This window comes from Pseudophryne corroboree, chromosome 3, assembly GCF_028390025.1.
Source record: "Pseudophryne corroboree isolate aPseCor3 chromosome 3, aPseCor3.hap2, whole genome shotgun sequence".
Lineage (NCBI taxonomy): Eukaryota > Metazoa > Chordata > Amphibia > Anura > Myobatrachidae > Pseudophryne > Pseudophryne corroboree.
Window position 1 is genome coordinate 585,797,622 of NC_086446.1, and position 24,239 is coordinate 585,821,860.

The following is a 24,239-nucleotide window of genomic DNA, read 5'->3' on the forward strand; positions in this document are numbered from 1 at the left end:
TAGGGCTACTGCGAGGATCTGTAGGGCTACTGCGAGGTTCTGTAGAGCTAATGCGAGGATCTGTAGGGCTAATGTTAGGATCTTTAGCGCTAATGTGAGGATCTGTAGAGCTAATGTGCGGATCTGTAGGGCTAATGTGAGGATATGTAGAGCTAATGTGAGGATCTGCAGAGCTAATGTGAGGATCTGTAGGGCTAATGTAAGGATCTGTAGGGCTAATGTGAGGATTTGAAGGGCTAATGTGAGGATCTGTAGGGCTAATGTGAGGATTTGAAGGGCTAATGTGAGGATTTGAAGGGCTAATGTGAGGATTTGAAGGGCTAATGTGAGGATCTGTAGGGCTAATGTGAGGATCTGTAGGGCTAATGTGAAGATCTGTAGGGCTAATGTGAGGATCTGTAGGGCTAATGTGAGGATCTGTAAAGCTAATGTGAGGATCTGTAGGGCTAATGTGAGGATTTTTAAGGGCTAATGTGAAGATCTGTAGGCCTAATGTGAGGATCTGTAGTGCTGATATGAGGATCTGTTGGGCTAATGTGAGGATCTGTAGAGCTAATGTGAGGATCTATAGAGCTAATGTGAGGATCTGTAGTACTAATGTGAGGATCTGTAGTGCTAATGTGAGGATCTGTAGTGCTAATGTGAGGATCTGTAGGGCTAATACAAGGATCTGTAGGACTAATGCAAGGATCTGTAGAGCTAATGTGAGGATCTGTAGGGCTAAAACAAGGATCTGTAGGGCTAATGTGAGGATCTGTAGGGCTACTACAAGGATCTGTAGGGCTTCTGCGAGGATCTGTTGTGCTAATGTGAGGATCTGTAGGGCTAATACAAAGATCTGTAGGGCTAATGCGAGGATCTGTAGAGCTAATGTGAGGATCTGTAGGGCTAATGTGAGGATCTGTAGTGCTAATACAAGGATCTGAAGGGCTAATGTGAGGATCTGTAGGGCTACTACGAGGATCTGTAGGGCTACTGCGAGGATCTGTAGGGCTACTGCGAGGATCTGTAGAGCTAATGCGAGGATTTGTAGTGCTAATGTGAGGATCTGAAGGGCTAATGTGAGAATCTGTAGGGCTAATACAAGGATCTGTACAGCTAATGTGAGGATCTGTAGGGCTAATGTGAGGATCTGTAGGGCTAATGTGAGAATCTGTAGAGCTAATGTGAGGATCTGTAGGGCTACTACAAGGATCTGTAGGGCTACTGCGAGGATCTGTAGGGCTACTGCGAGGATCTGTAGAGCTAATGCGAGGATCTGTAGGGCTAATGTTAGGATCTTTAGCGCTAATGTGAGGATCTGTAGAGCTAATGTGCGGATCTGTAGGGCTAATGTGAGGATATGTAGAGCTAATGTGAGGATCTGTAGAGCTAATGTGAGGATCTGTAGGGCTAATGTAAGGATCTGTAGGGCTAATGTGAGGATTTGAAGGGCTAATGTGAGGATCTGTAGGGCTAATGTGAGGATCTGTATGGCTAATGTGAGGATTTGAAGGGCTAATGTGAGGCTCTGTAGGGCTAATGTGAAGATCTGTAGGGCTAATGTGAGGATCTGTAGGGCTAATGTGAGGATCTGTAAAGCTAATGTGAGGATCTGTAGGGCTAATGTGAGGATTTTTAAGGGCTAATGTGAAGATCTGTAGGCCTATTGTGAGGATCTGTAGTGCTGATATGAGGATCTGTAGGGCTAATGTGAGGATCTGTAGAGCTAATGTGAGGATCTATAGAGCTAATGTGAGGATCTGTAGTTCTAATGTGAGGATCTGTAGTGCTAATGTGAGGATCTGTAGTGCTAATGTGAGGATCTGTAGGGCTAATACAAGGATCTGTAGGACTAATGCAAGGATCTGTAGAGCTAATGTGAGGATCTGTAGGGCTAATACAAGGATCTGTAGGGATAATGTGAGGATCTATAGAGCTAATGTGAGGATCTGTAGTGCTAATGTGAGGATCTGTAGGGCTAATGTGAGGAACAGTAGAGCTAATGCGAGGATCTGTATGGCTAATTTGAGGATCTGTAGGGCTAACACAAGGATCTGTAGGGCTAATGTGAGGATCTGTAGAGCTAATGTGAGGAACAGGTTTTCTTTATTGGCACTATACTTAAACTGATTTTAATAAATAGTTTGCCTAAATTAGAACTCGCTGTATTATCATTAGATTTATTTTAATGTAAGAGAAATACAGTAAAGCATTGATGTTTTCTCTGACGTCCTAGTGGATGCTGGGAACTCCGTAAGGACCATGGGGAATAGCGGCTCCGCAGGAGACTGGGCACAAAAGTAAAGCTTTAGGACTACCTGGTGTGCACTGGCTCCTCCCCCCATGACCCTCCTCCAAGCCTCAGTTAGATTTTTGTGCCCGAACGAGAAGGGTGCACACTAGGGGCTCTCCTGAGCTGCTTAGTGAAAAGTTTAGTTTTAGGTTTTTTATTTTCAGTGAGACCTGCTGGCAACAGGCTCACTGCATCGAGGGACTAAGGGGAGAAGAAGCGAACTCACCTGCGTGCAGAGTGGATTGGGCTTCTTAGGCTACTGGACACCATTAGCTCCAGAGGGATCGAACACAGGCCCAGCCATGGAGTCCGGTCCCAGAGCCGCGCCGCCGGCCCCCTTACAGAGCCAGAAGCAAGAAGAGGTCCGGAAAATCGGCGGCAGAAGACATCCTGTCTTCACCAAGGTAGCGCACAGCACTGCAGCTGTGCGCCATTGCTCCTCAGCACACTTCACACTTCGGTCACTGAGGGTGCAGGGCGCTAGGGGGGGGCGCCCTGAGCAGCAATAAAAACACCTTGGCTGGCGAAAATACATCACATATAGCCCCCAGGGCTATATGGATGAATTTTAACCCCTGCCAGATTACACTGAAAAACGGGAGAAAAGGCCGCCGAGAAAGGGGCGGAGCCTATCTCCTCAGCACACTGGCGCCATTTTCCCTCACAGCTCCGTTGGAGGGAAGCTCCCTGGCTCTCCCCTGCAGTCACTACACTACAGAAAGGGTTAAAAAAGAGAGGGGGGCACTAATTAGGCGCAGTATAAACAATACAGCAGCTATAAGGGGAAAAACACTTATATAAGGTTATCCCTGTATATATATATAGCGCTCTGGTGTGTGCTGGCAAACTCTCCCTCTGTCTCCCCAAAGGGCTAGTGGGGTCCTGTCCTCTATCAGAGCATTCCCTGTGTGTGTGCTGTGTGTCGGTACTTTTGTGTCGACATGTATGAGGAGGAAAATGATGTGGAGGCGGAGCAAATTGCCTGTAATAGGGATGTCACCCCCTAGGGGGTCGACACCTGAGTGGATGAACTGCTGGAAGGAATTACATGACAGTGTCAGCTCTTTACAAAAGACAGTGATTGACATGAGACAGCCGGCTACTCAGCTTGTGCCTGTCCAGACGTCTCATAGGCCGTCAGGGGCTCTAAAGCGCCCGTTACCTCAGATGGCAAATACAGACGCCGACACGGATACTGACTCCAGTGTCGACGGAGAAGAGACAAATATGACTTCCAGTAGGGCCACACGTTACATGATTGAGGCAATGAAAAATGTTTTACACATTTCTGATAATACGAGTACCACCAATAGGGGTATTATGTTCAGTGAGGAAAAACTACCTGTAGTTTTCCTGAATCTGAGAAATTAAATGAGGTGTGTGATGAAGCGTGGGTTTCCCCCGATAAAAAACTGATAATTTCTAAAAAGTTATTGGCATATATCCTTTCCCGCCAGAGGTTAGGGTGCGTTGGGAAACACCCCCTAGGGGGGATAAAGCGCTCACACGTGTGTCAAAACAAGGGCTCTACCCTCTCCTGAGATGGCCGCCCTTAAGGATCCTGCTGATAGAAAGCAGGAGGGTATCCTAAAATGTATTTACACACATACTGGTGTTATACTGCGACCAGCAATCGCCTCAGCCTGGATGTGCAGTGCTGGGTTGGCGTGGTCGGATTCCCTGACTGAAAATATTGATACCCTAGATAGGGACAGTATATTATTGCCTGTAGAGCATTTAAAAGATGCATTTCTATATATGTGTGATGCACAGCGGGATATTTGCCGACTGGCATCAAGAGTAAGTGCGCTGTCCATTTCTGCCAGAAGAGGGTTATGGACACGACAGTGGTCAGGTGATGCGGATTCCAAATGGCATATGGAAGTATTGCCTTATAAAGGGGAGGAGTTATTTGGGGTCGGTCTTTCAGACCTGGTGGCCACGGCAACAGCTGGGAAATCCACGTTTTTACCCCAGGTCGCCTCTCAACATAAGAAGACGCCGTATTATCAGGCGCAGTCCTTTCGTTCCCATAAGGGCACGTGGGCAAAAGGTTCCTCATTTCTGCCCCGTGACAGAGGGAGAGGGAAACGGCTGCAGAAATCAGCCAGTTCCCAGGAACAGAAGCCCTCTCCCGCCTCTGCCAAGCCCTCAGCATGACGCTGGGGCTTTACAAGCAGACAGGGAGGCAGTGTTGGAAGCCATTCACAAGCTGTATTCCCAGCAGGTGATAATTAAGGTACCCCTCCTGCAACAGGGAAAGGGGTATTACTCCACACTGTTGTGGTACCGAAGCCGGACGGCTCGGTGAGACCGATTTTAAATCTAAAATCTTTGAACACTTACATACAGAGGTTCAAATTCAAGAGAAGGGGACTACATGGTGTCTCTGGACATCAAGGATGCTTACCTTCATGTCCAAATTTACCCTTCTCACCAAGGGTACCTCAGGTTTGTGGTACAGAACTGTCACTATCAGTTTCAGACGCTGCCGTTTGGATGGTCCACGGCACCCGGGGTCTTTACCAAGGTAATGGCCGAAATGATGATACTCCTTCGAAGGAAGGGAGTTTTTAGTTATCCCTTACTTGGACGATCTCCTGATAAGGGTAAGATCCTGGGAACAGTTGGAGGTCGGTGTAGCACTATCTCAGGTAGTGTTGCGACAGCACGATTGGGTTCTCAATATTCCAAAATCGCAGCTGGTTCCGACGACTCGTCTTCTGTTCCTAGGGATGATTCTGGACACAGTTCAGAAAAAGGTGTTTCTCCCGGAGGAGAGAGCCAGGGAGTTATCCGAGCTAGTCAGGAACCTCCTAAAACCGAGCCAAGTCTCAGTGCATCAATGCACAAGGGTTCTGGGAAAAATGGTAGCTTCCTACGAAGCAAAGCCATTCGGCAGATTCCACGCAAGAACTTTCCAGTGGGACCTGCTGGACAAATGGTCCGGGTCGCATCTTAAGATGCATCAGCGGATAACCCGGTCACCAAGGACAAGGGTGTCCCTCCTGTGGTGGTTGCAGAGTGCTCATCTTCTAGAGGGCCGCAGAGTCGGCATTCAGGACTGGGTCCTGGTGACCACGGATGCCAGCCTGCGAAGAAATTTCCAGGGCTTATGGTCAAGCCTGGAGACATCATTTCACATAAATATCCTGGAGCTAAGGGCCATTTACAATGCTCTCAGCTTAGCAAGACCTCTGCTTCAAGGTCAGCCGGTGTTGATCCAGTCGGACAACATCACGGCAGTCACCCATGTAAACAGACAGGGTGGCACAAGAAGCAGTCAATGGCAGAAGCTGCAAGGATTCTTCGCTGGGCGGAAAATCATGGGATAGCACTGTCAGCAGTATTCATTCCGGGAGTGGACAACTGGGAAGCAGACTTCCTCAGCAGGCACGGCCTCCACCCGGGAGAGTGGGGACTTCACCCAGAAGTCTTCCACATGATTGTAAACCATTGGGAAAAACCAAAGGTGGACATGATGGCGTCCCGCCTAAACAAAAAATTGGACAGGTATTGCGCCAGGTCAAGGGACCCTCAGGCAATAGCTGTGGACGCTCTGGTAACACCGTGGGTGTACCAGTCAGTGTATGTGTTCCCTCCTCTTCCTCTCATACCAAAAGTACTGAGACTTATAAGACGGAGGGGAGTAAGAACTATACTTGTGGCTCCGGATTGGCCAAGAAGGACTTGGTACCCGGAACTTCAAGAGATGCTCACGGAGAACCCGTGGCCTCTACCTCTAAGAAGGGACCTGCTCCAGCAAGGACCCTGTCTATTCCAAGACTTACCGCGGCTGCGTTTAACGGCAGGGCGGTTGAACGCCGGATCCTGAAGGAAAAAGGCATTCCGGATGAAGTCATCCCTATCCTGATCAAGCCAGGAAGGATGTAACCGCAAAGCATTATCACCGCATTTGGCGAAAATATGTTGCGGGGTGCGAGGCCAGTAAGGCCCCGATGGAGGAATTTTCAACTAGGTCGTTTCCTGCATTTCCTGTAAACAGGAGTGTCTTTGTGCCTAAAATTGGGGTCCATTAAGGTTCAAATTTCGGCCCTGTCGTTTTGTAATAATAATAATAATAATAATAATTTTATTTATATAGCGCTCTTTCTCCAATAGGACTCAAGGCGCTTAACAGATACACAGCATAATATAGTACAGAAAAATAATGAAGTACATTTTTCATAAAATACAGAAGCATGAAGATACTAAAAGAGACACTATGGAAATGCTTGAGTAAACAGGAAAGTCTTGAGTCTACTTTTGAAGGATTCTATAGTTGGGGCCTCTCGCACTGTGCTGGGAAGTGAGTTCCATAGAGTCGGAGCCGCATGACTAAAAGCTCGACCCCCAGATGAATTACGGTAGATTCTAGGTACTGCTAAAAGTCCTTCATCTACAGATCGCAGTAATCGAGTGGGGCAGTATGGGATCAGAAGCTGTTTCAGGTACCTTGGGCCTTGGTCATGTAATGCTTTGAAACTCAGTAAGCCAATCTTGAAGAGGATTCGCCATCTTACAGGCAGCCAGTGAAGGGAGTAGAGGATGGGTGTTATGTGGCTGGAACGGGGCTGGTTGGTTAACAGCCTGGCAGCTGTGTTTTGCACCAGCTGTAAGCGTTGCAATTCTTTTGCTGGTAGACCAAGGTAGAGGGCATTACAGTAGTCTAATCGAGATGATACAAATGCATGTATGACTTTTGGCATATCATCTGAGGGAATTAGGTGCTTGATTCTGGCTATGTTCCTCAGGTGAAAGAATGAGGATTTGATTGTGGCTGATATCTGATGTTTAAGTGTCAAGCCATCATCCAGGACAACGCCAAGATTCCGCACATGATCACTGGTCTGTAATTCTGAATCCCCGAGTGTAAGTCCAGTTGGTTAGCTATGCTGCAGTCTTGTCCTTTGATGTTGCGGTCGTATTATAAGGACCTCTGTTTTATCCGGGTTCAGTCGCAGCCAACTGGCGCTCATCCACTCCTGTAGTTCAGCTAGACAGCCATTCAGGGTTGCTACTGGGTTATCAGTGCCCGGAGCAAAGGACAAGTACAGTTGTGTATCATCTGCATAGCAGTGGTAGACCAGGCCATGGCGCCTGATTATTTCGCCCAATGGGAGCATGTATACTGCAAAAAGCATGGGGGATAGTATAGAACCTTGTGGGACACCACATGGCAATGGCACTGGTGGTGATGAGTATAATCCAGATGATACTCTCTGTGACCTGCCTGTGAGAAATGATTTGAACCAGTTTAGGACTGTGCCATCCAGACCACAGAAGTGTATCAGTCGCTCAATCAGAAGCCCGTGGTCCACGGTATCAAATGCTGCCGAGAGATCCAGAAGGATTAATATTGAACAGTCACCTCTGTCTTTTGCCATCAGAAGATCATTTAACACACACACCAGGGCTGTTTCAGTGCTATGTCTTCTCCTGAATCCTGATTGAAATGGATCATAAATATCATGGGTTGTCAGGCGAGTTTCCAGTTGATTTGCAACCACTTTCTCAATAACCTTTCCTAGGAAAGGAAGGTTTGATACCGGTCTGTAGTTGGACATGCAGTCGGGATCTAAATTAGGTTTTTTAAGAAGTGGTCTAACAATTGCTTCCTTTAGGGGTCCAGGAAAAATGCCTGTCTGCAAAGAGCATTGAACAATTTTTGCAAAGACAGGACCGATTATATCCGTACAACCTATTAGAAGCTTGGTTGAGGCTGGGTCCAGGCCACAGGTGGTGGGACGCAAAATCCGAGCAATTTCAGCAGTGTCCTTTACATCCACTGGGTCAAAGCTGGTCCATGAAGGCAGGTAGCTTATATTGGCAGGCTTTGTAGTTTGGCTCTCCTTTGATGGCACTGTGGATATTCCAGCCCGGATGGTGGATATTTTATCTGCAAAGAAGTTTGCAAACTCGTTGCATCTTGCTTGGGAAAGGGTCTCATCAGTCTGCAGGCATGCTGGCTTGCAAAGCATCTCCACTGTGCGGAAAAGTTGAGCTGGCCTATTGTTTGCTGCTGTGATCTCATTTGACAGGAACTGTGATTTCTTGCGAGTGATTGTCGATTGATATTCTTCGTTATGCTTTATTAGTTTTATTTTGTCATCCACTAGGTTAGTCTTCCTCCATCGTCTTTCCAGTCTACGCCCCCTTTTCTTGAGCTCACTAACACTGTTGTCGTACCATGGAGCTTGACGATGTGGTTTACGAGGTCTTATACGCACAGGGGCGATAATATCAATTGCAGCCTTAACATCCCTATTATAATAACGGACTAGGGAACAGGGATCTTCACAGGCACCCAGTATAGCAGAGAGATCCATATTTGCTGCAAGAGCCTGGGGAGTCATACCCCTCCTTGGACGGTACCTGGTCAACTCCACGGGCAGAGATCTTATTTGAGGGGTTGCAACTGAGAACCAGAGGGAGTAGTGGTCTGACCAGATGACTGGGTTTATTTTTAGGTCAGTGACTTCTAATCCAATCTGAAAGACAAGATCAAGAGTGTGACCACTTTTATGTGTGGCAGAGGGAATTATCTGTGTGAAGCCCAGACCATTCATTGTGCACAGGAGGTCTTGGCCAAGGCGTGAGAGCTCATCATCCACCCATGCATTGAAATCCCCGAGGATGAGCCATCTTTGATGTTCCAGAACCAGGCCAGCAACAGTGTCTGCAATTTCTTGTAGAAATATCTTTCCATCTCCAGGTGGCCGGTAGATGAGAAGTACTCTGAAACCTAATCCTGTCGAACTCTGGGCAGCAATGCACTCAAATGAGCGAGTAATTTCAATAGGGTGGACCCTAAGTTTAAGTTCTTTTTTGAAGCAGATAGCCACCCCGCCACCCCTGCGGTCCAGTCTTGGGTTGTGGATGACAGAGTAGTTTGTTGGTACCGCAGCCTCCAATATAGGTGCTGCATTTTCGTCTAGCCAGGTCTCTGTAATACAGGCTAGATCTGCAGATTCAATAAGGTCAGCAATTGTTGCAGTCTTGTTTCTTATAGATCTGGCATTACAAAGGACTGACCTGATTGGGCATACCAGAGGGCCTTCAGTTTTCTTTATGTTAAGTGCAGGAGCTCTGGGTATGGGGGTCACAAAGCGAGAGTTGACAGTTCTGTCCTTCCAAACATAGGGCCGTCTTTTGGGTATTACTTCTATTTGATTGTTCTTTGTGTATGGGGGTGAGCAGGTGGGCAAAGGACGTAGAAGGGGTACTGCATATACAGCCTCCTTTTGTGCCTCCAGTGGCACCTTGGGATCTCAATGTAGTTTTGGGGTTCCTAAAGTCACATTGGTTTGAACCACTTGAATCTGTGGAGTTAAAATATCTCACATGGAAAGTGGTCATGTTGTTGGCCCTGGCCTCGGCCAGGCGCGTGTCAGAATTGGGGGCTTTATCCTGTAAAGGCCCTTATCTGATCTTCCAGACAGGGCGGAATTGAGGACTCATCCTCAATTTCTCCCTAAGGTGTTTTCAGCGTTTCACTTGAACCAGCCTATTGTGGTACCTGCGGCTACTAGGGACTTGGAGGACTCCAAGTTGCTGGACGTAGTCAGGGCCCTGAAAATATATGTTTCCAGGACGGCTGGAGTCAGAAAATCTGACTCGCTGTTTATCCTGTATGCACCCAACAAGCTGGGTGCTCCTGCTTCTAAGCAGACTATTGCTCGTTGGATTTGTAGCACAATTCAGCTTGCACATTCTGTGGCAGGCCTGCCACAGCCAAAATCTGTAAAAGCCCATTCCACACGGGAAGTGGGCTCATCTTGGGCGGCTGCCCGAGGGGTCTCGGCTTTGCAACTTTGCCGAGCAGCTACTTGGTCAGGGGAAAACACGTTTGCTAAATTCTACAAATTTGATACCCTGGCTGAGGAGGACCTGGAGTTCTCTCATTCGGTGCTGCAGAGTCATCCGCACTCTCCCGCCCGTTTGGGAGCTTTGGTATAATCCCCATGGTCCTTACGGAGTTCCCAGCATCCACTAGGACGTCAGAGAAAATAAGAATTTACTTACCGATAATTCTATTTCTCATAGTCAGTAGTGGATGCTGGGCGCCCATCCCAAGTGCGGATTGTCTGCAATACTTGTACATAGTTATTGTTACAAAAATCGGGTTATTGTGGTTGTGAGCCATCTTTCCAGAGGCTCCTCTGTTATCATGCTGTTAACTGGATTCAGATCACAGGTTGTACGGTGTGATCGGTGTGGCTGGTATGAGTCTTACCCGGGATTCATAAATCCTTCCTTATTGTGTACGCTCGTCCGGGCACAGTATCCTAACTGAGGCTTGGAGGAGGGTCATGGGGGGAGGAGCCAGTGCACACCAGGTAGTCCTAAAGCTTTACTTTTGTGCCCAGTCTCCTGCGGAGCCGCTATTCCCCATGGTCCTTACGGAGTTCCCAGCATCCACTACGGACTATGAGAAATAGAATTATCGGTAAGTAAATTCTTATTTTAACTGCTATTATAATAGCTGTAGTAAATAGTCTCTTTTGCACACAACAATCATAGGCTCCAGTGTTTTGTCTGCTGTATCAATGTAATGACGTAGAAACCTGATTTACTCCCTTATGTTAATGTGAGGATCTGTAGGGCTAATGTAAGGATCTGTAGAGCTAATGTGAGGATCTGTAGAACTAATGTGAGGATCTGTAGAGCTAATGTGAGGATCTGTAGAGCTAATGTGAGGATCTGTAGGGCTACTGTGAGGATCTGCAGTGCTAATGTGAGGATCTGTAGGGCTAATGTGAGGATCTGTAGAGCTAATGTGAGGATCTGTAGGGCTACTGTGAGGATCTGCAGTGCTAATGTGAGGATCTGTAGGGCTTATGTGAGGATCTGTAGTGCTAATGTGAGGATCTGTAGTGCTAATGTGAGGATCTGTAGGGCTAACACAAAGATCTGTAGGGCTAATGCGAGGATCTGTAGAGCTAATGTGAGGATCTGTAGGGCTAATGTGAGGATCTGTAGGGTTAATGTGAGGATATGTAGGGCTAATGTGAGGATCTGTAGGGCTAATGTGAGGATCTGTAAAGCTAATGTGAGGATCTGTAGGGCTAATGTGAGGATTTTTAAGGGCTAATGTGAGGATCTGTAGGCCTAATGTGAGGATCTGTAGTGCTAATGTGAGGATCTGCAGGGCTAATGTGAGGACCTGTAGAGCTAATGTGAGGATCTATAGGGCTAATGTGAGGATCTGTAGTGCTAATGTGAGGATCTGTAGTGCTAATGTGAGGATCTGTAGGGCTAACACAAAGATCTGTAGGGCTAATGCAAGGATCTGTAGAGCTAATGTGAGGATCTGTAGAGCTAATGTGAGGATCTGTAAGGCTACTGTGAGGATCTGTAGTGCTAATGTGAGGATCTGTAGGGCTACTGTGAGGATCTGCAGTGCTAATGTGAGGATCTGTAGGGCTACTACAAGGATCTGTAGGGCTACTGCGAGGATCTGTAGGGCTACTGCGAGGATCTGTAGAGCTAATGCGAGGATCTGTAGAGCTAATGCGAGGATCTGTAGGGCTAATGTGAGGATCTTTAGCGCTAATGTGAGGATCTGTAGAGTTAATGTGCGGATCTGTAGGGCTAACGTGAGGATCTGTAGAGCTAATGTGAGATTCTGTAGGGCTATTGTAAGGATCTGTAGGGCTAATGTAAGGATTTGAAGGGCTAATGTGAGGATCTGTAGGGTTAATGTGAGGATCTGTAGGGCTAATGTGAGGATCTTTATGGCTAATGTGAGGATCTGTAGGGGTAATGTGAGGATCTGTAGGGCTAATGTGAGGATCTGTAAAGCTAATGTGAGGATCTGTAGGGCTAATGTGAGGATTTTTAAGGGCTAATGTGAGGATCTGTAGGCCTAATGTGAGGATCTATAGTGCTAATGTGAGGATCTGCAGGGCTAATGTGAGGACCTGTAGAGCTAATGTGAGGATCTATAGGGCTAATATGAGGATCTGTAGTGCTAATGTGAGGATCTGTAGGGCTAATGTGAGGATCTGTAGGGCAAATGTGAAGATCTGTAGAGCTAATGTGAGGATCTGTAGTGCTAATGTGAGGATCTGTAGGGCTAATACAAGGATCTGTAGGGCTAATGCAAGGATCTGTAGAGCTAATGTGAGGATCTGTAGGGCTAATGTGAGGATCTGTAGGGCTAATGTAAGGATCTGTAGGGCTAATGTGAGGATCTGTAGGGTTAATGTGAGGATCTGTAGGGCTAATGTGAGGATCTGTATGGCTAATGTGAGGATCTGTAGGGCTAATGTGAGGATCTGTAGGGCTAATGTGAGGATCTGTAGGGCTAATGTGAGGATCTGTAGGGCTAATACAAGGATCTGTAGGGATAATGTGAGGATCTATAGAGCTAATGTGAGGATCAGTAGCGCTAATGCGAGGATCTGTAGGGCAAATGTGAGGATCTGTAGGGCTAATGTGAGGATCTGTAAGGCTAATGTGATGATCCATGTGACTTCAAGCGTGGAACTGCTCTACCCACTGATTTTCTGTCCACAGCCGCAAGGGTCATCATTAGTATAACACTTCCACCAGCCCCATGCTGGGTGCAAGAGATCTGTAATTGTAACATTACAGAGATCAAATCCAAAACTATAATAAGAAAAAAACAAATATAATGTAGTAATTATGTATATAAGAGTCGATACAATTAGCTGCGAGGGGGCATGGTAACACCAGCAATGGCACCTCATCTCCCCCACTCTCATCCGATATTATTGAGAACTTGCAGATTATTGTACCCAGCCTTATTGGACTGCTGTAAATTAGAAATATAGCTGCACTTACTCGCATTGACCTTAATTGTTAAAAAGACTCAAAGGGGTCAATTAAATTAGCATGTGGGGGTGAATTGCCTTCATAACAGTGTGTAACCCTCCCCTACTCTGAGGGTAACTAAAGTGCCTCCACCCAAGCTATATATATATTTGTATACAGGCTTGCTTGGGAAAGCCTAGCGATAATGTGTGATGGGTATGAATGTGTAAATATATTACTATTGTTTAAATCAAGCATATAATTATACCTTTACTCTTCTTCTAGGATCTTCAGATCGAGCTGGAACATGTACGAAACGTCTTACAGGTAAGTACCAGAATGTTTAATAAAATTGGCTAATGTAGCAATATTCAGACATTTCATTACAATTCAATTCCGATTGATAAAATAGCTAAATTGATCTCTAAATATATTAAGAAGATAACTATACAGATATCCTTGCATGCAATACAAAAAATGAATGAATAAAACCCTGCTTGTCAAAAAATACCTCAACATCCAAAGTATCTAATTACCCGGGTAATAAAGTTTAGGTAAACTGCAGTTACATATGCATATGCCGTTGGGGCCCATATTGAAGTGCACTGGAATTGTACATAACTGGTAGTCTCTTCATCAGAGTATTCAAAAGCTACTTGCTGTGGAAATCCTAAACCTCCTTTGTTGAACTGTATAGTTGTGTATTTTATCTAGAAACACAGTTTCAATTTTCAGCTGTCTAGTGTTTTCCTCAAAGTTTTAATACTGTAACTTCTTTCCTGAGCAACACTGTATCCTTATATCACAGCCCAGAGACAGTCATTTACACACCAGTTTAGCTCCTGTCTTATCAGTCACTGCTCTGCTGCTTCTCTCAACTTTATATAGGACAGCACCCTTATTTTACCAATAAATGATACTTTTCTGTAGGTATACAGCTTACTATCCTCCTCTTAGTGACATGGAATAGCTCTCCCCCGACTTACATCAATAGAGGAGTAAAGTGGCTCAGCCTCTAGCACAGTCGCACAGTCTCTGGGTATGGATACTATACGATGCGACAGCTGACACAATGTCAAGATAGTAAGCCAGTAGTATGTCTCCTCTGAAGGCTGCTTTCTTTAAGGTAACATTGACACCTTCCTATGCTCAATGACCCTTTTTTATATTAATTATCGGCTGGTTCAGGGTGCTTTTACTGTCTGCTTTTATCCTTCTACTGCCTGTCTTCCAGTACTCACTTTGGCAATATACTGTATATGTGTATATGGATATAGCTCTGCTATCAATGTCTATGAGGTGCTCTGTGCTCTCTAGTGTTCATTTAATTGTCTGTCCCACAGCACTCACTTTACTGACAAGTATCCATCAGGCCAGTAGGGTGAATTCCTCCTCGTGTCATCCACCTAAGCTCCGCCTCAGAGCAGGAGCCCGTCTCTCTCCTAGATCGTCATTCGCTAGGTCGCTCCGGGTTCCACCTCTCAACACCGCATAAGCACCTAAGGACTCTGGGCATCTGGAAGCACTGACCGCATCTCTGTGTCTCTCAGTCGCTGCTTTTTCACTGCCAGCCCTGCTGTGGTACCTCCCGTGCCTCTGCCAGTAAATCAACTGCCTATAACTGCCTCTTTTCCCCGCAGCTGCTTCTTATATCCTCTCCATCAGCCGGCTCATGCACCCTTTTCAACCCTTCTCCTGTCTCAGGCCCTGGGCCATTAACGTCTGCACGTGGGTTTCTAGAGCCTTCTTCCTCTACTTCCCCACCAGGGCAGGCTTATACTACATACAACAACCTGTCATATTATAATAATCTATACAATCCATACAATATATGTATATCAATTATCTACTATGCACATATATATGTCCAATATTTTCATAGTATATGTACAATGTAATGTAATTATTATACCTATACACATTTACACGCTATTAATTATCTACTTTAATTACCCTATACCGTAAATATGTAATGGTGTCACTTTCCAGAATATTAATATATGTAGACATGTGTATAGTGGCTACATTCTCCCCCTGGTGATCTGGTTAAACTTTTATACTAAGATCACCATATTACTAATTTTGATTCATAGAATATTCAAAATAGGGCCAGCTATATACTATGTTGGGATGTAATGTTCTTGGAATGACATTTGGCACCCCCAATTGATCATAGGTAAGTATAAATGGAGGGTGATGTAGTCGTTTCCCCCTTCCTTCAAATTGTTCACTCTCCGTTTCATTAGGCAATAAGTCACAACCTAAATCTTCTTCTTCTACGTCCTCACCTTGATCCTCATTTATGTAATTTATGACTTCACTACTGTTTATGCTAGGTTCGGGCGTAATATTCCCATGGTTAATTTCTGTCAGAAATTTATTCTTATCATTCAAAGGGTTTTTGAAGCTATTATCTCTATCGTCCCTGTAATAATACCCGGGACGACATTCATCTTCTTCTTCTGAACTTTCTTTGTCCTCTCCAGCTAATCTCTGCGGATCTAACACATTCTTAGACTCCCTGTTGACACTAGATTGGTTTTCAATCTTGCTATAATGATCCTCTAGACGAATTTCCCATCCGATTGGGAGTAAGTGTTGTCGGTGATATGTAAGTACAACATTTTCTCCACTCTCTGGCTTGATTTTATAAACAGGCAAGTCAGAGAATTTTTCTATCACAATATATGGTTCTTCCTTCCAACGATTAGCTATTTTAAATTTTCTTTGTAGCCCAAGATGCCTGAACAGTACTCTATCCCCAGGAGCTAGAACTTGATCCCGTACCTTTCGGTCATAATATACTTTATTCTTCTCTCCCAATTTCTTGGCAGATTAATCTGCTAGTTCATAAACTGTCCTTAGTTCTTCTCTCAACCTTTCCACGTATTTAGAATGAGATGGATAAGATTGTCCATCAGGGGAGATACCTAAGCATACGTCAATAGGCAGTTTGGCCTCTCTTCCAAACAAGGAAATAGGGTGATAATCCTGTAGTCTCATTTTTTGTGCAATTGTATGCATGCACCAATCTGTTAATATGCCTCTTCCATTTAACCTTATCTAATGGATTTAGCATTCCCAACATGTTTAACAATGTGCGATTAAACCTCTCAGGTTGAGGATCCCCTTGAGGGTGGTACGGCGTTGTCCTAGATTTCTCGATTCCACAAGCTAGACACAGTTCCTTTATGAGCTTGCTTTCGAAATCCCTCCCCTGATCGGAATGTATTCTGTTGGATAGTCCATAATGGACGAAAAACTTGTCCCACAACGTTGTGGCCACAGTGGAAGCCTTTTGATTCAGGGTTACGTAGGCCTGGGCATAGCGGGTAAAATGATTAGTCACGACCAGTATGTTACATTTCCTTCCAGGCTCGACTTCTAACGACAGATAGTCTATACACACTAGATCCATAGGGCCATTACTTTGTATATTGACTAACGGGGCCACCCTGCTAGGTAAAGACTTTCTTACAATGCAGTTTCCACAATGTCTTGCAATATCTTTCTATTTCTGCTTTCATGTTGGGCCAATAAAACCTGTCAGCAACTAATCCCATTGTCTTATCGATCCCCAGATGCCGTGGTTATCATGCAGGGCCTGCAGGACTAAATCCCTATATTTTATTGGGAGCACAACTTGGTGTTTCTTTGTCCCATTCTCACTTATTCGGTTCCGACATAGTAACCCATCTTTGAAAACCAAATTTTTCCCTTGCTTTTCTAAGAGACGGATATTATTAGACCATTCCTGTGGCATGGGGATAGTGGCAGTTCGGTTCATCTTAGATATAACATATCCTATACAAGGATCTTTTTCTTGCTCTCTTTGTAATTGCTTGTGCTGTACCTTAGGTATTCCGTCTAACTCAATGTTACTGAGCCAGCAATAAGATAGCGGTATTGCCTGTTCCGAAGCCCCTAAACTACTTAACGATTCACACTTTCCACTCCTGATATGAATCTTATGACACATCCCTTTTATCTCACCAGTAGGTACTTCCACCCATGCTTCTTCCCCTTCATCCGCTTGCTGGTTAGGTATTCTTGACAATGAGTCCGCATCTAATATTGGTATTTCCAAGTCGATATTTCAGTTTGAAATCATATAGAGTCAACGCAGATAGCCATCGGTGTCCAGTGGCATCTAACCTCGCAGTTGTCCGTATATAGGTTAGAGCAGGCATTCCCAACCACGGTCCTCAAGGCACACCAACAGTGCAGGTTTTAGTGATATCCAGGCTGCAGCACAGATGGTTAAATCAAAATAACTGAGCTACTAATTAAGTCACCTGTGCTGAAGCCTGGATATCACTAAAACATGCACTGTTAGTGTGCCTTGAGGACCGTGATTGGGAATGCCTGGGTTAGAGGGTTATTGTCAGTATGTACCTCAAAAAAGTGCCATATAGGTAGTCATGAAACTTTTCTACTACGCACCACTTTAATGCCAGAAACTCTAATTTGTGGGTGGGATATCTTTTTTCACTTTTTGACAATCCTCTGCTAACGAATGTGATAAGTTTCAATTGGTTTTGGTGCATTTGGTATAATACTCCCCCTATGCCATCTTGAGAGGCATCAGTATGTAAAATATATGGCAGGCTATGGTCAGCATAAGCCAAAATAGGGGCATTTGTTAAACAATTTTTTAACTCCTCAAATGCCTTTTCATATTGAAGATTCCATCTCTCTCCAAAGGGCTCGTTTGGCTTATAATAGCTTCCTGGGGTGACCCTCCTCTGCGATACTCTTCCTTTCTTATTCCAAACAGGAGGGTATCCTTTTGTCAAGTCAGTTAAAGGCTTAGCTATTTTCGAATATTTGGGCACAAATTTCCAATAATATCCACAAAACCCCAAAGAAGAACGCAATTCCTTTAATTTTGTGGGCCGAGGCCATTTGTTGACTACTTCCACTTTAGATGGATCCGTGGCTACTCCTTCCCGACTCACGATGTGACCAAGGTATTTTACAGAGGATTGGCATAAATGGCATTTGTCTAATGATAATTTTAGCCCTCCTTCTACTAAACGATCTAATACTTTGAGTAGACGCTTATTATGTTCTTCAAGGGAATTACCAAAGACAATTATATCATCAAGGTATACTATCACTTCCCTGTAGTTCATGTCTTCTACCACCTTATCCATGGTCCTTTGGAAAGCGGCAGGAGCTCCTGTGACACCCTGAAGCATCATTAGGAACTCGTAAAATCCTAAAGGACAGATGAATGCTGTTTTCTCTCTATCGCTAGGGCACATGGGGATCTGATAAAAATACGCTCCATAAGTCCAAAACAGAAAACCAGTTACTACCTTGAAGGCAATCTAGAGCCTCATCAATTTTGGGGACAGTGTACTGGTCAGGTATGGTTCGCTGATTTAATGTTCTGTAATCCACACACATGCGGATGCTCCCGATTTTCTTCCGGGCGATGACAATGGGGGACGCATATGGACTTCTGGATTCAATTATAACTTGATTCTCCAATAACCCCTTCAAGTGTGTTCTTAGGTCACTGAAGTCGGCTGGAGCAATTCTGCGCGACCTCTCACGGAAAGGGTTATCATTACTTAACTTTATTCGGTGTTCAACTCCTTTGGCTCTCCCTAGGTCCCACTCTCCCATAGAGAAGGCTTGTTCCCGCTTCCTTAATTCATTTATTAAAGATTCCTTCTCTAAGTCAGGAATGTCACTTTCTCTGAAACATGAGTCAAAATCCTGCATGAATATAACAGGAGCTGGTTCCTGTACCTCTGCTTTTTTTTGTTCCATTGGTTATCAGTACTTCCTCTGGCTGTATAATTAATGAATTAGATGTAGTCTTCTCATCTTCTTTACACCAATCAGCCAGAGCCTGATATAATTTTGTGTTTGTTCCTACTATAATAGAAAGATTCTCTCTCCCTTCAGGTACCTCAGGACATATCAGTGCGACAAATGGGACTTGACTAATTCCATTTTCATTCTCCTTTTTAAATTCCAGTGTGACACTAACATAACCCAGGTAAGGATATTTTTCTACACTAAGTCCATATATGACTAGTCCAGATAGCGGCTGTATAGTTACTTCAGGTATGTTTGCTTTGTACCATGACTCAAAAATGATGGAAACTTGCGACCCACTGTCCAATAGTACTTCACAGTCTTTTCCATTGATCCTGGCTATTCTCATAAGAATGGGTCCCAGTAATCCCTCCGGCATGGCTCCACTCCACCATGAACTCCCCATGGCACATCTTCCAACTACTAGGGGGCCAGTGAGGGGACAACCACTGACCACCCTCGCCCGTTTCCCTGGTCAGTGCTTCCCCTATCTATCTCATCTCTATCTCTAGTGTTATTTGTGGGGCTTCTATTCTGATTGCACTCAATAGCCCGGTGACCATATTGTCCGCATCTGAAGCAACCTCTATTTATATTTCTGTTTCCTCTCCCCATTTCTCTACTCCTTGAATTTCCACGAGGGGGAACTCCAGCACTTTGCGAGACAATGAACTGTTCAATCCTTTTATTCTGCTCTTCCATCAGCTTCAGGATCTTTTCTTCAAATGGGTTGGGTTCTACTGTGGGTACCACTACCTTTACCTTTTTTATGGTGCGTTCCCTCATCTCTATCAGGGTCTCTTCTTGTTTTACCTCTTTCATGAGATCATTAAAGGTAGGAGGGGTCATTCGAGCTCCAGAGCAATGTAACTTCTGTGCCACCGGGTCTGTAGTTAGTGCCCCCCTTAATAGTTGTTTCATTCGACTATCATCCACTTCAGTTCTCTTTATACCTCCTTTATCAACTATTTTATAAAGCAACCTATCTAGCCTATATAGAAAAGTACTCAACTTTTCCCCTGATTCTTGGAAGGTGTGATGCATTCTAGAGACTAAGTCCCCTACATCTTCTAGTGTTCCATAGGCGTAATCGAGAGCCTCAAAGTAAGTCTCAATAGTGGCGTTCGGGTCACTTCGTCGTGCTGCTTGTATTACCCCCATTGCCGGCCCCCTTAAGCTCTCTACAACTCTTTGTTTCTTTATATGATCAGGACATTGCCATTCTTCTGTTTGCTGTATGGCTGCCTCCCTCCAAGACTCGTAGGTTTCTTCCCCTTGGGGAACTGGCTGAATCATAATGCCATCTTTCCAGTTGAGTGACTACCCTATCCATTATGGACTCGAACTGACCACCTAAACGATCCTCATTGCCTGATGGTGTATCACCCCCTTTGCCTCCGTTACTATTTATCCTTCCTGCATGGGGCTTTGGAGAAGTGTCTGCATCTTCTACTAATGGAAGGTCTGGTCAGAAAATATTCCATCGTCTTCCTGTGTCTTTATCCACCATCACCATTAAAGGGATTAGATTAGCATCTAAATCTCCCTCAGTCTCTAATAACATAGCGCATATATTCCCTGTCTCTTCCCTCCATTGATCTACTATTTTGGGCTGATACACTCCATACAGCTTCTTTATCTGTAATATCACATCACTATTGGAGAATCCAGAGAAATCTCCCCCAATTCCAAAACACCGTTGTGGGTTTTTTCCTTTCTGTTGGCACCATTGAAACACGTCTTTACCTGTGATGTCCTCCATTTTTTGGGGGAATTTCAGCAGTGCCTCCAGTTGTAACCCTCCCCTACTCTGAGGGTAACTAAAGTGCCTCCACCAGGGACGTGCAGTCAGGGGAGGCAGGGGAGGCAGTGCCTCCCCTGTCATTCATGATTAAAATAATACAAAGAAGATACTTATGACACATATTCTGTGTCATAAGTATTTTATTTATATTATGTTAATCATTTTACAGTTTGAATTGTTGTTAAAATGTATTTTGCGGCACCGAGAACGGTGCCTCCTGCTCTCCATTGTGATGGGCCGGAAGCAGGGGGCGGGCAGGGGGCAGGGACAAGCAGAGGGCTGTAAAAGCCCATTGAAAAAATGAATGGAAGCGGCACCTGTCTAAGTGCCGCTGAACAGCAGGGGCGTGCTTTCAGCGTATCTGAAAGCATGCCCCTGTCACTGTGACTGCATCCGGCCATGGGCGTCATCAAGTGCCGTGGGGTCTGCGGGGACCGACAGAACGGGACCCGGGTCTGCAGCTTCTAATGAGGAATAGTCTGCAGTGGCGCACACAGAGACGGAGACAGCTTTGTCTCCGTCTCAGCAAAAGCCGCGACCGCGATCGCGGATCTGCAGCAGCAAGAGAGAGCTAAGGAGCTCTCTGCTTATAGCATCTCTACCACTGCCACCCTTCTGCTCCCAGCCCCTGATGGACTCTGTAAGTTTAAAGCCAATGTTTGTGTGTATTTGTATGTACAGTATGTCTGTGAGTTTGTGCACTGGTGTATGTACAGTATGTATGCATGTGTATGTGTTTGTGTATGAATATGTGCATGTACTGTATGTGTAATATATATATTAGTAGTACATCTATTGTTTAATATCTGCATATAATTGGGAAATTTCATGTTGAAGTGTTAGGCGCAAGCAGGGTCTGTTAGTTGTATATAATGATGCACATATCTTCTGCATGTTAATTGGTATACGCATTTATGGCACATAATCTTATTCATCTTTATATATGGGATGTTATTAGCCAGTGTTAAACTAATTTAGATCTTGGATGATATGTTACAATTCTTGCTTAGCTTCTGATTATGTTTGAATAGATTGTATCGCGTTTCCGTGGTGATGGGGAGCACAATGATGACGGAGCCTAGGTGCACGTCATCGTTAGAGCGCCGGCCGGGGCGGGCGGGTGATCCGCTTTCCGGAAGACGCCAGTCACTGGGGGATTTATGGCTGCTATAAAGGTATGTTTGGTTTACTTGTCCTTATGCTGACCTGACGAAAGGGCTACAATAAAAGCCCTGAAACGTTGTCTATCTTCATGCTGGTGTAAGATTGAATTATTCAAGACGCTTGGAGTGCCGTACCATCTACCTTCTGTTTCTATATATATATAGAAGGCAAACAAGTCTGGCACTCACCCATGGGCAAAGTGAGCTACTGTAAGCTCCTGCTCCAGTGCCCTCCTCAACATACACAGCGGTCTGCATGTATGGAACGGAGAAACAATGGCGGCACTCTGGCGACTCGGTTAAAGATGTGTAGAAATAGTGCTGTTTATTCAAAGTTTCGGGGTACAAGCCCCCGTCTTCAGGATACACTAACGGTTAGTGTATCCTGAAGACGGGGGCTTGTACCCCGAAACGTTGAATAAACAGCACTATTTCTACACATCTTTAACCGAGTCTCCAGAGTGCCGCCATTGTTTCTCCGTTCTATCTATCTATCTATCTATCTATCTATCTATCTATCTATATATATATATATACACATGCATGCACATATACATACACACCCACGGAAACCCCCCTCGCTAAATCCTGCGTTTGCCACTGGTCCGGGTTGCAGCGGCAATTTTGGTCCGGTCAGATCCTGATCCTCCTCACCTGCCAATGCAGGCTGCCGTCATCACCTCTCAGCTCCTCCGTTCTCCTCACATCCCATCCCCACTCCACTCCTCACCTGCCCCCAGCTCCTGCTGCTGCCACCCCTGGCACTGTGTTGTTTTTTCTCCTCTCATCTCGGTGCAGTGTGACAGTGTGATAGCACCGCAAAATTACGTCCAGGGCTCCTTCTTGGCCTGTATCAGAGGTTTAGGGCTGTTGTGATCGAAGCAGCAACCTCCACCCGGACTCAGTCAGTGTATGCACCAAGGTGACCCATTCTCATGCTACCTTGCACAACAGTAGCAGTGTGGTGGCTGATGCCTGCAGAGCTTGCACTTTAATACCAGCTTAGACCGTTGACCTCCTGAGTTTGTTTGACTCTCTTCTCCATCACTGATCTTTCTCTGTAGCAAGCTTTTCAGTGTGACCCCCATGACCTGAAGAGTGTTAATGATTTATTTTTATGCCTGAGCTTACCTCTCCCTCCTCCATTTATAAAAAAACCCCGTCACCTTTTCCCTGGCATCACCCACTGCTGTCACCCTCTCCCTGGCATCACCCTCCCCGTCACCTTCTCCCAGGCATCACTCACTGCTGTCACCCTCTCCCTGGCGACCCTCTTCCTGGCGTCACGCTCTTCCTGTCACATTCTCCCTGGCGTCACCCACTCCCTGTATAGAAACCTAGGGCGATCCGGCACCGGATTGACTGAGTAAGAATAATGCTAAAATTAGGAAAAAGAAACCAAATTTGGACAGTATATTTTTTACCCTTAATAAATAAGGGAGAGAAGGGGCAAAAATAGCCCTTTCAATATTGTGTATACAAATATATACGTATAAATGTTAATTCTGTCCTCGTTGGTGGTGCACCCAGAGCCAGAAAGTATGCAAACTTTGGAAAATGGGGAGAAAAAAGAAGGCTCTTGTGTGGGCGCACTCTTGTAGAAGAAGTAAATTTGATATGATAATTGAGATGAAATATTTAAAACATAACTTTTATTAGCTTTTTACGATATAAAGTTCTTCCCTGAGATCTATCCTTCTAAATGCAAGATAGAAGGCATCTTGATAAATGAAATGTTCTGGTCTCTTATCGGTAAAGAGTGTGTGGTAGGGTTGTAGACATTAATTGGTCGTACACCCGTTCCCCTTGACCAGTACAGACTTGCTGTATTAATGGAACCACGGGGTGGTCAAGACACGAAAATATATCAGGCTATACTCTTTGGCTTATAGGAGATTAGGGTAATGATCAGAAGTCACTCCTCTAAATGCAATACAGAAAATTGGCATGCACCTATCTGGATTCGAGACAATGAAAAATGGAGAAAAATGAAATGAGCATCACGGCAGTGCCAGTGACCATAGGTCTTAGAGATTACTGGATAGAAAAAAGTGGTGATACTGCTGTTGGTGTTGCTATCACATAAGTGAGGAAAATCCTAATCTACAACACCAGGTATTCACAGGTGGTCTCCCTTCCTGATACTGACCTGGCCCAACGCTGTTTAGCTTCCAAGATCAGACGAGATCGGGCGCTGGCAACGTGGTATGGTAGTAGAGAGTTTTATGTGAACACCAATGAGAGTGCACCTATTTAGGAATGTTGAAATTTAGGACCGACAGAAAAGTTATTGAAGAAGAATCGTGGAAATGTGTGGATCTGCTTTTCACGTTAGATCCGATTCCAAAATTCCCACTCACGTGGTGCAATGTACCGGAAATCGTGA

General features: G+C 45.0%; 1 protein-coding gene and 1 pseudogene across 4 annotated transcripts in view; both read right to left on the reverse strand.

Moving 5' to 3' along the window:
* ADAMTS14 (ADAM metallopeptidase with thrombospondin type 1 motif 14) overlaps positions 1 to 24,239 on the reverse strand; it is a 363,846-nt gene that overhangs the window by 36,310 nt on the left and 303,297 nt on the right. The gene's annotated exons all lie outside the window — the stretch shown is intronic.
* On the reverse strand, positions 23,954 to 24,072 carry LOC134893913 (5S ribosomal RNA; annotated as a pseudogene).